Source organism: Lipotes vexillifer, unplaced genomic scaffold (genome assembly GCF_000442215.2).
Source record: "Lipotes vexillifer unplaced genomic scaffold, Lipotes_vexillifer_v1.1 scaffold668, whole genome shotgun sequence".
NCBI lineage: Eukaryota > Metazoa > Chordata > Mammalia > Artiodactyla > Lipotidae > Lipotes > Lipotes vexillifer.
Window position 1 is genome coordinate 2,354,780 of NW_006785319.1, and position 13,696 is coordinate 2,368,475.

Here is a 13,696-nt window from a genome sequence, read left to right on the forward strand (position 1 = left end):
TTATTTTAGTTAAAAGCAATTAAAGTGTCCACTAATATCACATGTACTTTTACCCTATGTATTATCTAAGTTAATTTTACCTCTGTTGCACATATAAGATCCCTTTGACCATTAGACTTGTAATACTAATCAAAGACATTACATAATTGTAGGGTGTATAAATCCTAAGTGCTAATTGGAGAATAGTCATCACGTGGATTATCTATAAGCCTCTGATTCCTTTGAGACCTTTTTAAAATAGAATCTACAGAGTGACTCACTTGATTGATCTTATAATGTCACCACATATAATCTGTTTTTCATTTCTCTGATGGAACGGTTAATAAGCAGTGAAGAGGTGAAAAAAAAATGTCTAGAGCAATTAGAGGCCTTATTTCTGGTTGATTGATATTTCACTTTCTATCACTAGGCAAGGACCCGTTTTAGGACACTGCACTTCAAAATAAATGTTTGAAATAAAAAATGATCTTAGTCATTTTATCTAGATGAGTCAAAATAGCTGCTCTTCTAATTTCATTGATTAATTTGATGATTGAATTTACTATTTGCTTATTTTGCTAAAGAGGAAAACATATCATTATTTTAGCTAGTAAATAGTAATAGCCCACTGTTTACTAAAATTGAAGTGAATTACTTGTGTTTAGAAAATTAAGCCCTACAAGTGGTTATTTTCTTTTCAGTGTCCATTGGTCAAGATGAATGCAATACCACCCAGAGGTATACGACTACTTATTTCCTTTTTTGCTGCAAGTAATTTTAAAGTTTGGGAGAACATTCAATCTGACTGAAGGAGTATTTGCAAGAGGCAACTGTGGGATCAAACTCGAGCTGGCTTTTGAAAGATAACTCAATGGTTTCCCGTTTAAGAGAGTCAGTTTTGGATTAATTCAGGTTTTCAGGTAAGTGCTAAAAAAGTCTTTACTTTTTGTCAAGGGTCTCTTCTTTCTTTCTTCCTCCCCGTGACGTTTTCTTCAGAAGCAAGCGGTCCCCATGGTGGGGTTTTTTTGTGGGTCTGGTCTCATCCGTGTGAGCTAGAAGCTGTTATCTGCTTGGCTTATCTGATCTGCCTCTGGAGCATCCTTTGATGGTGTACAGTGACGTGTCTCTGGTTCAGAGTGTTGTGGATCTAATAACTGCGATTCTTTGCCTTCTCTGGAGCTGTGGAACTCACCTGGACTTGGGCCTCCAGCATCTCTGCTGTGCCCCAGGCCTTTCCTTCTCACCTGTTGCTAAGCATTGCTGGGAAGCTTAGGGCATCTGGCCTGCTTTCTAGCTGCTGTACTGTAGGATGCAGAATTTGGCGGGAGTTCTTCTGGAAATGTGCCAGTCCTGGCTACCCTGTCATAGGGGTGTGCCTGCCGTGTTGGATATGGCACCCTGTGGGTTGTGTGGGGTCCATGAGTATAACACCTTCCCATAAACCATGACCGGGACGTTGGCACTCCTGCCCTGGTTTTCTTAGGAGTCCTGCCAATTATCATGCATTTTTTTTACTAGAGACTCCATTACCTCTCCCTTCCACAGGCTGGGCTGTGATACAAGGAGTGGCCGTCCTGAGTTCATTAGACGGGAACGAGGCAGTGACTCTATATACTTCCATCCTCACCTACCCCCCCCACCTCTGGCTTGCCAGGAGGGTTTTCCTGGTATAAGGACTTGTTGCTGGTGTTGTCACTCTGACATTTCCCCTCATTTTTGAGGTGGTAAACTGTATGGATTATGCTTAAAAAGAGAAAAGGAAAAAGTTCAGTGAGCCAGCAGTCAAAACAGAAAACTGAAAGATCATGGATTATTTTTGAAATGTTATTTCCCTTTTCCTAGTTGTACTCTTGTGCCTATGGAGTCTGCCTATTCCTTTGTTTCATTTTGGCCCTAGAGAAACTCTTAGGCCAGGTGAAGACAGCTTGACAAAGCAATTAAGATCTTGGACTCTGCAATCAGGTAGAATTGGATGTCAGCACCAACCCTATATGTTTTAGCTCTAGGAACTTGGAAAAAGCCGTTTGAATGATTTCAGACAGTTACTTCAATGAAAAAATTAATAACTGAATTAATAATTCTGACCTCATAAAGTATATTATAAGATAAAATAAGGTAATGTAATGGCGCTAGTTTCGGCAGTCCCTGGTTTAAGGTAAATGCTGAGTAAATCATGGCAGGATGGCCGTCTTTATTATCTGATGCATAGGAATTGTGCCAGTAATAGTAGCAGAAGAAGGAAAAAAGAGGAGGAGGGGAGGGGAAGGAAAAAGAACTAGAAGAGGCAACGAGAAGGACAAATAGAAAAAAATTTTTACGATGACAGAAAACGCATATTTCAACTGCTTCTATCAAATCGAATATTAATTTATAAGATAAAGTTATAGGGCTTCCCTGGTGGCGCGGTGGTTGAGAGTCCGCCTGCCGATGCAGGGGACACGGGTTCGTGCCCCGGTCTGGGAAGATCCCACAGGCCGCGGAGCGGCTGGGCCCGTGAGCCATGACCGCTGAGCCTGCGCGTCCGGAGCCTGTGCTCCACAACGGGAGAGGCCACGGCAGTGAGAGGCCCGCGTACGGCCAAAAAAAATGATAAAGTTATAGAGATCTTTCTGTTTACCTACAAAGTTTTGCTCATTCTAGATGCATGTATTTCATTCATTGGCCGTTATTTTCTTTCATTTTTCACTTAATGTCTGATGGGTTTACCTCATAACTTTTTCAACATGAATAGATGAAAAAAATTGATCATAGTTTTGGATTTCATTTATTATTCTTTTAAAAGTCATTGTCAAATTTACTTTCCTAAGTCTACAACCATATAATGTACTCAAAAAGATAATGTTAAATTTTATTAAAATTAAATTTTAATTTTCAGTATTTTCACATTATTTTTTTCTTGTCCTAATAACTGAACCTCCAAAACAGATCAAAATAATACTGCTAGGCTCTGTTGTCTGTTTCTCTCTTGAATCTTCAGTCACTTTCTAGAAATTTCTTTCTACTTTTAATGAATAAAGGGAAAAAACAGTCATCATCAAATCAAATCAACATATGTATACATCTTTTATCTACGGCTAATTAAAATCATCATCTTCAAAGAGGACCTGCAAGTCATACAATATCAGTGTCACGTTTTTGTTTCACTCAACCGTCAGTAAGTTTACATGCATTCGGGGTGAACAAAGTGTGTTAACTGAAACCACTGCAGTAAAGTTTTAGTAATGATATAGAAAGAATTATCATGGGCCCTGTCTTGCCTAAAAAACTTATAAACTGTGTAGAGGCTTGGGCTCTAAATAGTCATTATGCACATTTAACCTGATTATTATTCGTCTGAATCAGACCTCTGCTGATTTTGACCAAAAGTGGTTTTTGTTTGACAGCTGTTCAACGTCCTTGTGAAATAATTTAGTTTGTTTAGTTCATGTTTGGAAAAAACAATTTCCCACATTGTAATGAAATGCTTATGCTAATTATTTCCCCCATCGGAGACTAAGGATTTATTAACGTGACAACCGAAGTGGAACAGTTACAGGCATATTGTATGTAAATCGTTGTTGTGTGTCCGTGCATTGGCACTAGTTTCATGGCTGAAGATTAGTATGAATAATCTGTTACTTGCAAAATACATAGAAGAGGTTAGTGTGTATCACTGTATCTTTCAGCCTCTAAAATGTAATTTATGTAGATGAGGCCAAGGTATAAAATATTTATAAAATATAAAAATATTTAGTCATAAATTTTTGTATAAAATATTTGTATATTTAGTATAAAATATTTTGTATAAAATATTGAGTCGAGTCTCTCATCTCCCTCACTCTCATCTTCCTCTTGCTCTTTTTCTTTTCGACCTAGGTTTAGAATAAATATTTTTATTAAAATTTAGTTTAGATTTTCTGGTTGTTGCCGCTGGATATTTCCTCAGAGCTTCCATTGATTTCTGTGAATGTGGTCTTCATGGTTGGCAATATCCACAGTAATAGTAGCACAAGACAGAGTTGAAGACTAAGCAAGCAGAGGGTAAGCTCTGTAGCTGGTGTTTCATCTCCAACTTGGTCTCCACGGTGTAGGCAGACTGATCTTACTAAAATACCAATATAGTTTTGTCGCTCGTCTGCTTTAAACTCTTTACAGGTTCCTATTGCCTTTAGAATAAAAGCCAAATCACTGATCTCATCTTACAGTATTCTTCACCTGTTCATCCCTCACTATTTCTTTAGCTTCTTGTTTGGCCAACTCTATCCCCACTTCCCGTTTGTATTAGACTTTTCAGTTCCTCAGATTCATGAGCCCCTTCTCACCTTCAAGCCTTGGTGGATGTTCTTCTCTTTGCTATGAGCACTTTCTCTGTATTTGCAAGTGGCTCATTCTGACTCATCCATCAGGTTTCAGCTGAAGCTGTATTAAGTTTCCCTGCTGTTTCTATTCACAGTATGTTTCATTAACTCCATCTTATTATGCATTTTTGTAATTACTTGGATTATTGTCTTCTCTGATAAATTTTAAGCTCCATGAGAGCTAAGGCCTTGTCTATCAATTTTACTGTTGTATTTACTTTTTAATTATCATGGTACTTAGAAGACATTAGGTGCTCAGAAGTTTGTTCTTTTTTTTTTTTCTTTTTTGTGATACGCGGGCCTCTCACTGTTGTGGCCTCTCCCGTTGCGGAGCACAGGCTTTGGACGCGCAAGCTCAGCGGCCATGGCTCACGGGCCCAGGCCCTCCACGGCATGTGAGATCCTCCCAGACCGGGCACGAACCCGCGTCCCCTGCATCGGCAGGCGGACTCTCAACCACTGCGCCACCAGGGAAGCCCCAGAAGTTTGTTCTCAGTCGGTGAGTTAACGGATGGGTAGATGGATGGATTTAGTAAGACTACTGGGTCCATACTTTACCATCAGCTGAATTTATTTGTAACTGAATTGACCTTACTAATATTAGTAACTGTTTAGCATCCTGAATCTGTTTAATATTAATTCACTCTTTCATTCACATTATTCAGTGAGCTCCAGATATTGTGTAAGGTACTGTAATAGGCAGAGCCCTTTAAGAAATTAATAAACGTAAAATCTCAGGTACTTCACACTCTGCTTAACAAACAATAGAATATTCAAGTGAAATTTTAAATGAGTTTAAAACATAATAACAACTGTATGTTTGAGTTGGATGCTTTTTAATCATGTGCATACAATGAGGTATTTTTCTCTGCCTTTTTTTTTTTTTTTTTTACCTTTTCATCTTTTAACTGTCATAATTTTCTCTATAAAAATTTCCCATGTGGTTTAGAGTCCAGGGAAATTCTGTCAAAAAAAAAAAAAAAAAGAACAAATTCATTTCTGGTGCTTAGTGGCAAATTCTTGATAGAAGACTGGTAGTTGGTTCATGGGAAGGCATTAGGAGAAAACGTCAGTTGGCCAGTTCTCCTGGTGTCCCGTGAAAGCAGCTGCATGGGTGTTGCCCTTGTTAAACCATGGCTTGACTTCTCTCTTCCAAAAGACAGCTTGCAAACATTGAGCTGAATGTGAGAAGCAAACTTTTCCTTTCAATTGCTTCCAATGTCTCTGTTTCCTTTGCCTCCTTTGGGAGATGCACATTAAACTCTCCATCTTGCCTTATGTCTGGGACTTGCTGCATTGTTCTCTGCAATTATAGCTTTATTTGGTCTATATTTTAAACATTAACATCTGTGAACCATTTATTGCTTTAAATTTATATTATTTTATATTTTAATAAGAAAAAACAGAAAACATTGATGCAAAGAAACAGTTCCTTATACAGCACTTGAACAGAAAAGAAAGGCTAAGGGTCCCTTTTCCATTGTTTACTCCTTGGGAATTTTCTTCCCCTGCATCGGCAGGCGGACTCTCAACCACTGCGCCACCAGGGAAGCCCCAGAAGTTTGTTCTCAGTCGGTGAGTTAACGGATGGGTAGATGGATGGATTTAGTAAGACTACTGGGTCCATACTTTACCATCAGCTGAATTTATTTGTAACTGAATTGACCTTACTAATATTAGTAACTGTTTAGCATCCTGAATCTGTTTAATATTAATTCACTCTTTCATTCACATTATTCAGTGAGCTCCAGATATTGTGTAAGGTACTGTAATAGGCAGAGCCCTTTAAGAAATTAATAAACGTAAAATCTCAGGTACTTCACACTCTGCTTAACAAACAATAGAATATTCAAGTGAAATTTTAAATGAGTTTAAAACATAATAACAACTGTATGTTTGAGTTGGATGCTTTTTAATCATGTGCATACAATGAGGTATTTTTCTCTGCCTTTTTTTTTTTTTTTTTACCTTTTCATCTTTTAACTGTCATAATTTTCTCTATAAAAATTTCCCATGTGGTTTAGAGTCCAGGGAAATTCTGTCAAAAAAAAAAAAAAAAAGAACAAATTCATTTCTGGTGCTTAGTGGCAAATTCTTGATAGAAGACTGGTAGTTGGTTCATGGGAAGGCATTAGGAGAAAACGTCAGTTGGCCAGTTCTCCTGGTGTCCCGTGAAAGCAGCTGCATGGGTGTTGCCCTTGTTAAACCATGGCTTGACTTCTCTCTTCCAAAAGACAGCTTGCAAACATTGAGCTGAATGTGAGAAGCAAACTTTTCCTTTCAATTGCTTCCAATGTCTCTGTTTCCTTTGCCTCCTTTGGGAGATGCACATTAAACTCTCCATCTTGCCTTATGTCTGGGACTTGCTGCATTGTTCTCTGCAATTATAGCTTTATTTGGTCTATATTTTAAACATTAACATCTGTGAACCATTTATTGCTTTAAATTTATATTATTTTATATTTTAATAAGAAAAAACAGAAAACATTGATGCAAAGAAACAGTTCCTTATACAGCACTTGAACAGAAAAGAAAGGCTAAGGGTCCCTTTTCCATTGTTTACTCCTTGGGAATTTTCTTTGCCGCCTCAAGCAGATCATCCAAACAAGCGTCTCTTGGTCACCACATTACAAGCAGAATAACCAAAAAGGAACAAGACAGTATCCACATATATTCCTCAGCAACCTCCAGTGATCCTTAGTGAGGAAATAGAGTAGATGTGTACGGCTTCCTGAACACATAATTTTAATCAAGTTAACTGTGTATAATTCTGATTTCATATTGTAATTTGTGATATTTTCCATGAATCATTTCCACTGGCCTTAGAAAATCATTAGTTAAAGTAACTCTAGATTTGTTACCGATATATGAAGCTCGTAGCACTAATTAACCTCTGCACTTAAGAAATTAGCATCAACAAATGAACTTATTTACAAAACAGAAATAGGCTCACAGATATAGAAAACAAACTTACGGTTACCAAAGGGGGAAAGGAGGTTGGAGGGATAAGTTAGGAGTTTGGTATTAACCAATACACATTACTATATATAAAATAAACAACAAGGACCTACTATACGGCACAGGGAACTATATTCAGTATCTCTTCCTATAATGGAAGAGAATCTGAAAAAGAATATATATACATATATATGTGTAGCTGAATCACTATGCTGTATACCTGAAACTAACACAACATTGTAAATCAGCTATACTTCAATTAAAAAATAAATGAATTAGCATCAAAGGTAGACAGATCAAGTGGATAGTTTATCTTCCAGGCAGAGTGTCAGAATGAGGACTAATCATGCACCAGGCTGTGTTTAAGGGTTTAGGGGTTCTTTTTCCATTCCCCTTGTCATCACTGCATTATACTGAGCTATATAACGTTCCTTTTTGGAAGAATCTATGTCCTTTACGTTATTGAATTCTTGGTTTCTTTTAGGGAAAAAGTCTGAAAGTAGGATATATCTCCTGAATTAATTCAGGGAAAGCATCTTGCAGAGAACAAATACAGCATGATCTGGGCACTTTTTTTCATTATCTACATAAATTTTGGGAGAAAGATTTAGGTAATTTTGAGAATTTCAGGTCTCATTTCTCTCTTTCTCTCCCTTTCTCTCTCTCTCTCTCTCTCTCTCTCTCTCACTCTCTCTCTCTCACACACACACACACACAGACTCAGACACACATGCACACACTTACATTGTATGCTGGATTCCAATAATGGTTGAATGATATATCAGATCTATACTGTGGATGGTCTATTTCTGGTTTGTTAAAATTAGAACTTTGTGTTTAGGCAAAAGAGGAAAATAAGACATACCTATGATTATGCCACAACTAATTCAAAACTAAACTGTGTTAATACCCATACACAGAGACAAGCTATTTTTTTTTTTTTTTTTTTTTGCGGTATGCGGGCCTCTCACTGCTGTGGCCTCTCCCGCTGCGGAGCACAGGCTCCGGACGCGCAGGCCCAGCGGCCATGGCCCACGGGCCCAGCCGCTCCACGGCATGTGGGATCCTCCCGGACCGGGGCACGAACCCGTGTCCCCTGCATCGGCAGGCAGACTCCCAACCACTGCGCCACCAGGGAAGCCCCGAGACAAGCTATTTTAAAATTGTTGAGTTGTATCAGGACAAGGTAGAACTATATCATTTTTCTTAAGGACTGGGTGTACTGTAAAATATTTCACACATGTTTTGCTGACATTCTAAACTGTGGTGACATTTAGATGGAAAAAGACGCTATTGTGCTGAAAAAATATTTAGGCTTGTTACCATTGCTTGTCAAAAATTATCTCAAGGGCTTCCCTGGTGGCGCAGTGCTTGAGAGTCCGCCTGCCGATGCAGGAGACGCGGGTTCGTGCCCCGTTTCGGGAAGATCCCACATGCCGCGGAGCGGCTGGGCCCGTGAGCCATGGCCACTGAGCCTGCGCGTCCGGAGCCTGTGCTCCGCAAATGGGAGAGGCCACAACAGTGAGAGGCCCGCATAACGCAAGGAAAAAAAAAAAAAAAAAAAAAAATTATCTCAAAATATCCCATGTGGAGCATTTAACTTCACAGAGAAATGCATCACTTGGATGAGTCTGTAAAAACCACAACCTATGTTACTTACTTGATTTGTTATTTTGGTTGCTATTACCTGGTCCTTTTTATTTCAACATTAAAGAAGGCTCACCGTTTACAGAGACTTTCTGTGCTTATTTTGAAGTTGAGTTTAGATAAAAGTATTTGTCTTGGTTTCAGGCATACTGAGTTGGAAGAAAGCCAGTTCACCCAAAACAGATTTGCTTAGTGCTGGTTAATTAATGATTAATTTGCCTAATGATTTGTTCACTCAAAAGATCTATTGGTCATATTTGTTCTTCAAATGGACAGTCTAGCCCATTTGTGTGCAGCTGTGAACACAGTTGTCTCTCATTGTCAACTTTTGGTACTTTCACATGTTTTAAGTCATTTTGTGTAAGTTTGTTTATGAGTTAGCCTCTAATTACAACATTAGATTTATTTTCCACCCTTTCAGGATCATACATTTCTATTATTTAAACACAGTATCATTTCAGAAAAAGAGAATATTTTTTCTTGTCTTTTATGCTTCCTCTGAAACTCAGAGTTTAGTTTATTAACTTCTTAGCATCTCTGACTCTTCTAGTTCTGGGTCCCAGCTAGTACAGAATCTGGGACAGAGTAGCAATGAATTCATAAACAGAGAAAAGTGAAATAATATATATTTGTTCTCTTAATAATAAATGAGTGAGTTTCTTCTGTTTTTGCATATGCCCAATTTTTTAATAGCCTCAGTTTCTTAGTATAGTAGCTTGAAATTCAAAGGGAAGTGTCCTTAGGCTAATTATTTGGGGAAAAATAAATTGCCCAAAGGAAATTTTTATCTTCATATTATTTTATATGTTTGTATATCAGAATTTGAAATTTGAATTTCCTAAAGCAAACAATGTTAATTTCTACTTAGTTCATTGAAAATACTATATGATAGCTACTCAACTGATTTATTTTCGGTGGTCTCTATCCTGTATTTTTATGAAAAATTTTAGTATTACGGTTAAAACGAAGATCTCTCAAATACTGTTTTTTTATTTGAAGTATATTTGTTGTACAGTATTATGTTAGTTTCAGGTGTACTGCATAATGATTTGACATTTGCATACATTATGAAATGATCACTGTGATAAGTCTAGTAACCATCTGTCCCCATACAAAGTTGTTACAATATTACTGACCACACTCCTATGCTGTATATTACATCCCTGTGACCTGTTATACAACTGCAGGTTTGTACTTCTAAATCCCCTTAACCTATTTCACCCCACCGCCCCCCCACCCCACCCCCCCGCCTCTTCCCTCACCCTCTCTTTTGGCAACCACCTATTTGTTCTCTGTATCTATGAATCTGTTTTCATTTTGTTGTTGTTGCTAATTTCTTTGCTTATTTTGTTTTTTTAGGTTCCACATATAAGTGAGATCATGTGGTATTTGTCTTTCTCTGTCTAACTTACTTCACTTAGAATAATTTCCTCTACATCCATTCATGTTGTCACAAATGGCATTATTTCCATCTTTTTTTATGGCTGAGTGATATTTAATTGTATATGCAAACCACATCTTCATCCATGCACCTGTTGAATGGATACTTAAGTTCTTTTCATATCTTGCCTATTATACATAGTGCTGCTATGTACATTGGTTTGCATGTATCTTTTCAAATTCGTGTTTTCGATTTCTCGGGGTAAGTACCCAGAGATGAAATGACTGAGTGGGCCCTTGTGTTGTGATGGTGCAGACAACCGTTGGTGAGCTGATAGGCAGGGCTGGACCCCGCTAGTGGGTGGGACCTAGTCCCAGGGCAGTTGGCTCTGCAGCCTGGGGGTCCTGGGCTGTTGCTGGCCCCCTGGCGGGGGGGTCAAAGCCCCCGGCACTAACAGTCTAGAGGGAGGTCTTTAAGATGGTTCTTGCCAGCAGCAGTGGCCTCGTGGTAGAATGAGCTCCCAAAAATTGCTGTTGCCATTTTTTATGTTCCAAGGGGAGTGCCAGTTCCGGGAGACTCTTCAAGATCAGCAAGTGGTTCTCACCCAGGCTTGTTTCAAATCACTGTCTCTGGGCTGTGACTCATAGTGTGTGAGATTTTGTGTGTGCCGTTCAAGAGTGGAGTGTCTGTCTCTAATTCTCCCCTATGCAAGCCCTGCTGGTCCTTAAATCCAGGCATTCTGGGCACTCATCTTCCTGAAGCACAACCCCCGGGCTTGGGAGCCCATTGTGGGGCTCGAACCCCTTGGTCCCTGAGGAGAACCTCTGCAGTTGTGATTATCTCACCCTTTGTGGGTTGCCTACCCACTGGTGTGGACTTGACTATACCACATCTCTGCCTCTACTGCCCATCTCATCCTGGTTCCTTCTTTATGCCCTAGTTGTGGAAAATATCTTCTCTAGTCTTTAGGTTGTTCGCATAGTTAGTTTCTCCGTAATAGTTGTAATCCTGGTGTGCCCTTGGGAGGAGGTGAGGTCAGACTCCTTCCACCTTGGCCCAAACTCTTGTCAAATACTTTTCAAAGCATGTTGAATATACTTTCTAAAACGCTGTAACTTGGAGACAGTTAGAATAAATCACCAAATGTAAGGATAACTTTTGGAAGTGTTCATTCTTCAAGTAATGAAAATAAAATTAAAAATTTCATCAAATAATCATGAGCTATAGACTATTAAGTCTAAATCACTTTGATTAGATAATGAGTTGAAAAGTCGAATTGGTTAGGCCTATCATTAATCATATTTCTATTTTTTATTTTAATAATAATTTAATATATATACTTTATGAAATGTTTAATAGTTGAGTAAACTACAGAATAATGTAAAGTATTATCCCATATCCCATCCTCCAGAATGAATCACAACCCACATTAGATAAATATCTGTATGTAGAAAGAAATGCCAGGATAACATTAGGATTTTACTCTAGAGCTCTGTAAATTCTTTGAAAGTGCCAAGTTATCTTGATTTAAATTTTAAAAAAGTATTTGAGGTAAGAATGAAGAAGTTGTTGAACCTCAGTAAAGATGTCAAAGCATAACTTAAACTTTGATTTTAAGGAAAAGATGAGCAAACTATACCTAAAGGAAGCAGAATGAAGGAATCATTGAAATAGGTGGAATAGAAAACCGAAATAGAAAAGCAAAAATAATCGATGACACCAACATTTGGTTCTTTGCAAAGATGATAAAATTGATGTCGCTCTTCCCACTTACTTATTCATCAAGTTCACTCTAAACCTCCATGGTTTTTTCAAGTTACTGTTGACTATTTTGGTTGAAAACATATACAAGAAGAGAGGAGGAGGGGTGAGTTACTGCCTGGGCTCCTGCAGTTTGTTGTAAGATTATCATTGATATTTATTATCTTCCTGATCTGCAAAGCATTTCAGCTTATCCTCGTCCTCCAGTAGTGCCCCTGTTCGTCTAGGTGAATTGCCTGCGGAGGGGGGAAATGGAACAACAGTCATTTATCCTAGTTATTGTATCTCATCAGGTCGCCGTTGTAATGCATTTCTCTTTATAGTTAAAACTGGGCACAGAAACACCACAGGGCACCCGGCCGTATCCCTTGCATTTCAGGTGTGTTCTTCCCTGCTCACATCCTGTAGCAGTGATCCTACATTCTCATGAGGATCAGCCCCAGACAGCATAGTGACTCCTTTCTTTGCTTTCTAGTCTGTAGAAACAAGGAGCCCAGGTGACTAAGTGGTAGCCACAGCTTTATGTTAACAAAACTGGTACTCTGTTCATGGTGGAAGTGTCCCCCATCTGGAAAACAGGACTTTTGGACCCAAACAATTGAAAGCTGTGGTATTGGAAAGCAGTAGGTGGGGTCCCTGAATAGGATGGTAAGTAGGGCCACTCCTACTCCCGCCATGGTTCCTGGACCCATGGATTCTACTACATTATGGCCAAGAGTTAAAGGGATATGCCACATCCTGAGTGACAGCACCTGGTTAAGATGGTGCCTCCCCTGTGGCTTCAACAGGCTTGGCCAGTGCTCTGTCAGGCTTGAGGCTTTGGATGATGTTGTGTATGGTAAGACTAGTGTGTACCACGTCAGATGCCCATTAATCTGGATGACCTTTTGGGGCACAAGCATCTTGCCAGGGCATCCAGAATATCTGCCTCTGTCTACTCATTAGGTCAGATTATCAAATTATCTCATCGATAACGTAGATCAACGTTGTATTCTCCAGAATGTCAAGAACATCAATTTCTATTCGGAATATATCGTGATGTCATGACAAATCTGCCACCTAAATGCTCTGTGACCTTGAGAATGTCTTTTAATCTTTCTGATTCTTAGTTTGGTTATCTGTTAAATAGGAATATTAGTACTTACTTTATTCAATTATTTGCTGAAATTACATGACATAATCCTTCTTAAATGATGTTTGCATTTCCAGAACCAAAATAAAAGATCAATAGATATTTTCTCTTTCATTGTCTTTCTTCCCATCTATTCATCAAATGAGTAAAGATAGTCAAGATGGGAATTGCCTCCCTTGAAAACCCTGGAGAATTTTTGTGACATGTAAATTATATATAATGAGGAGTTATGACAAATCATTTCACTATCATTGGTTGCAATGCACAGCCCTTATGAGAGAGTCTAGTAAACACCCGATAAACACTTTTTCATTAACGTATCGGTAAACTCTCTTAGGGTTCATGAGTGGGCGAAGTCGAACTTCTCCTAAGGAAGAAACTATATTTCATGCTTTCTCCTAATTTACCCTGATATGCAGCTCCAGAGAGATGTTAGTGCATTAGGGAATAGTTGTAAAGTGACCAAAATGAGCAGGAGAATATTTGTGGACTAGCTGAATG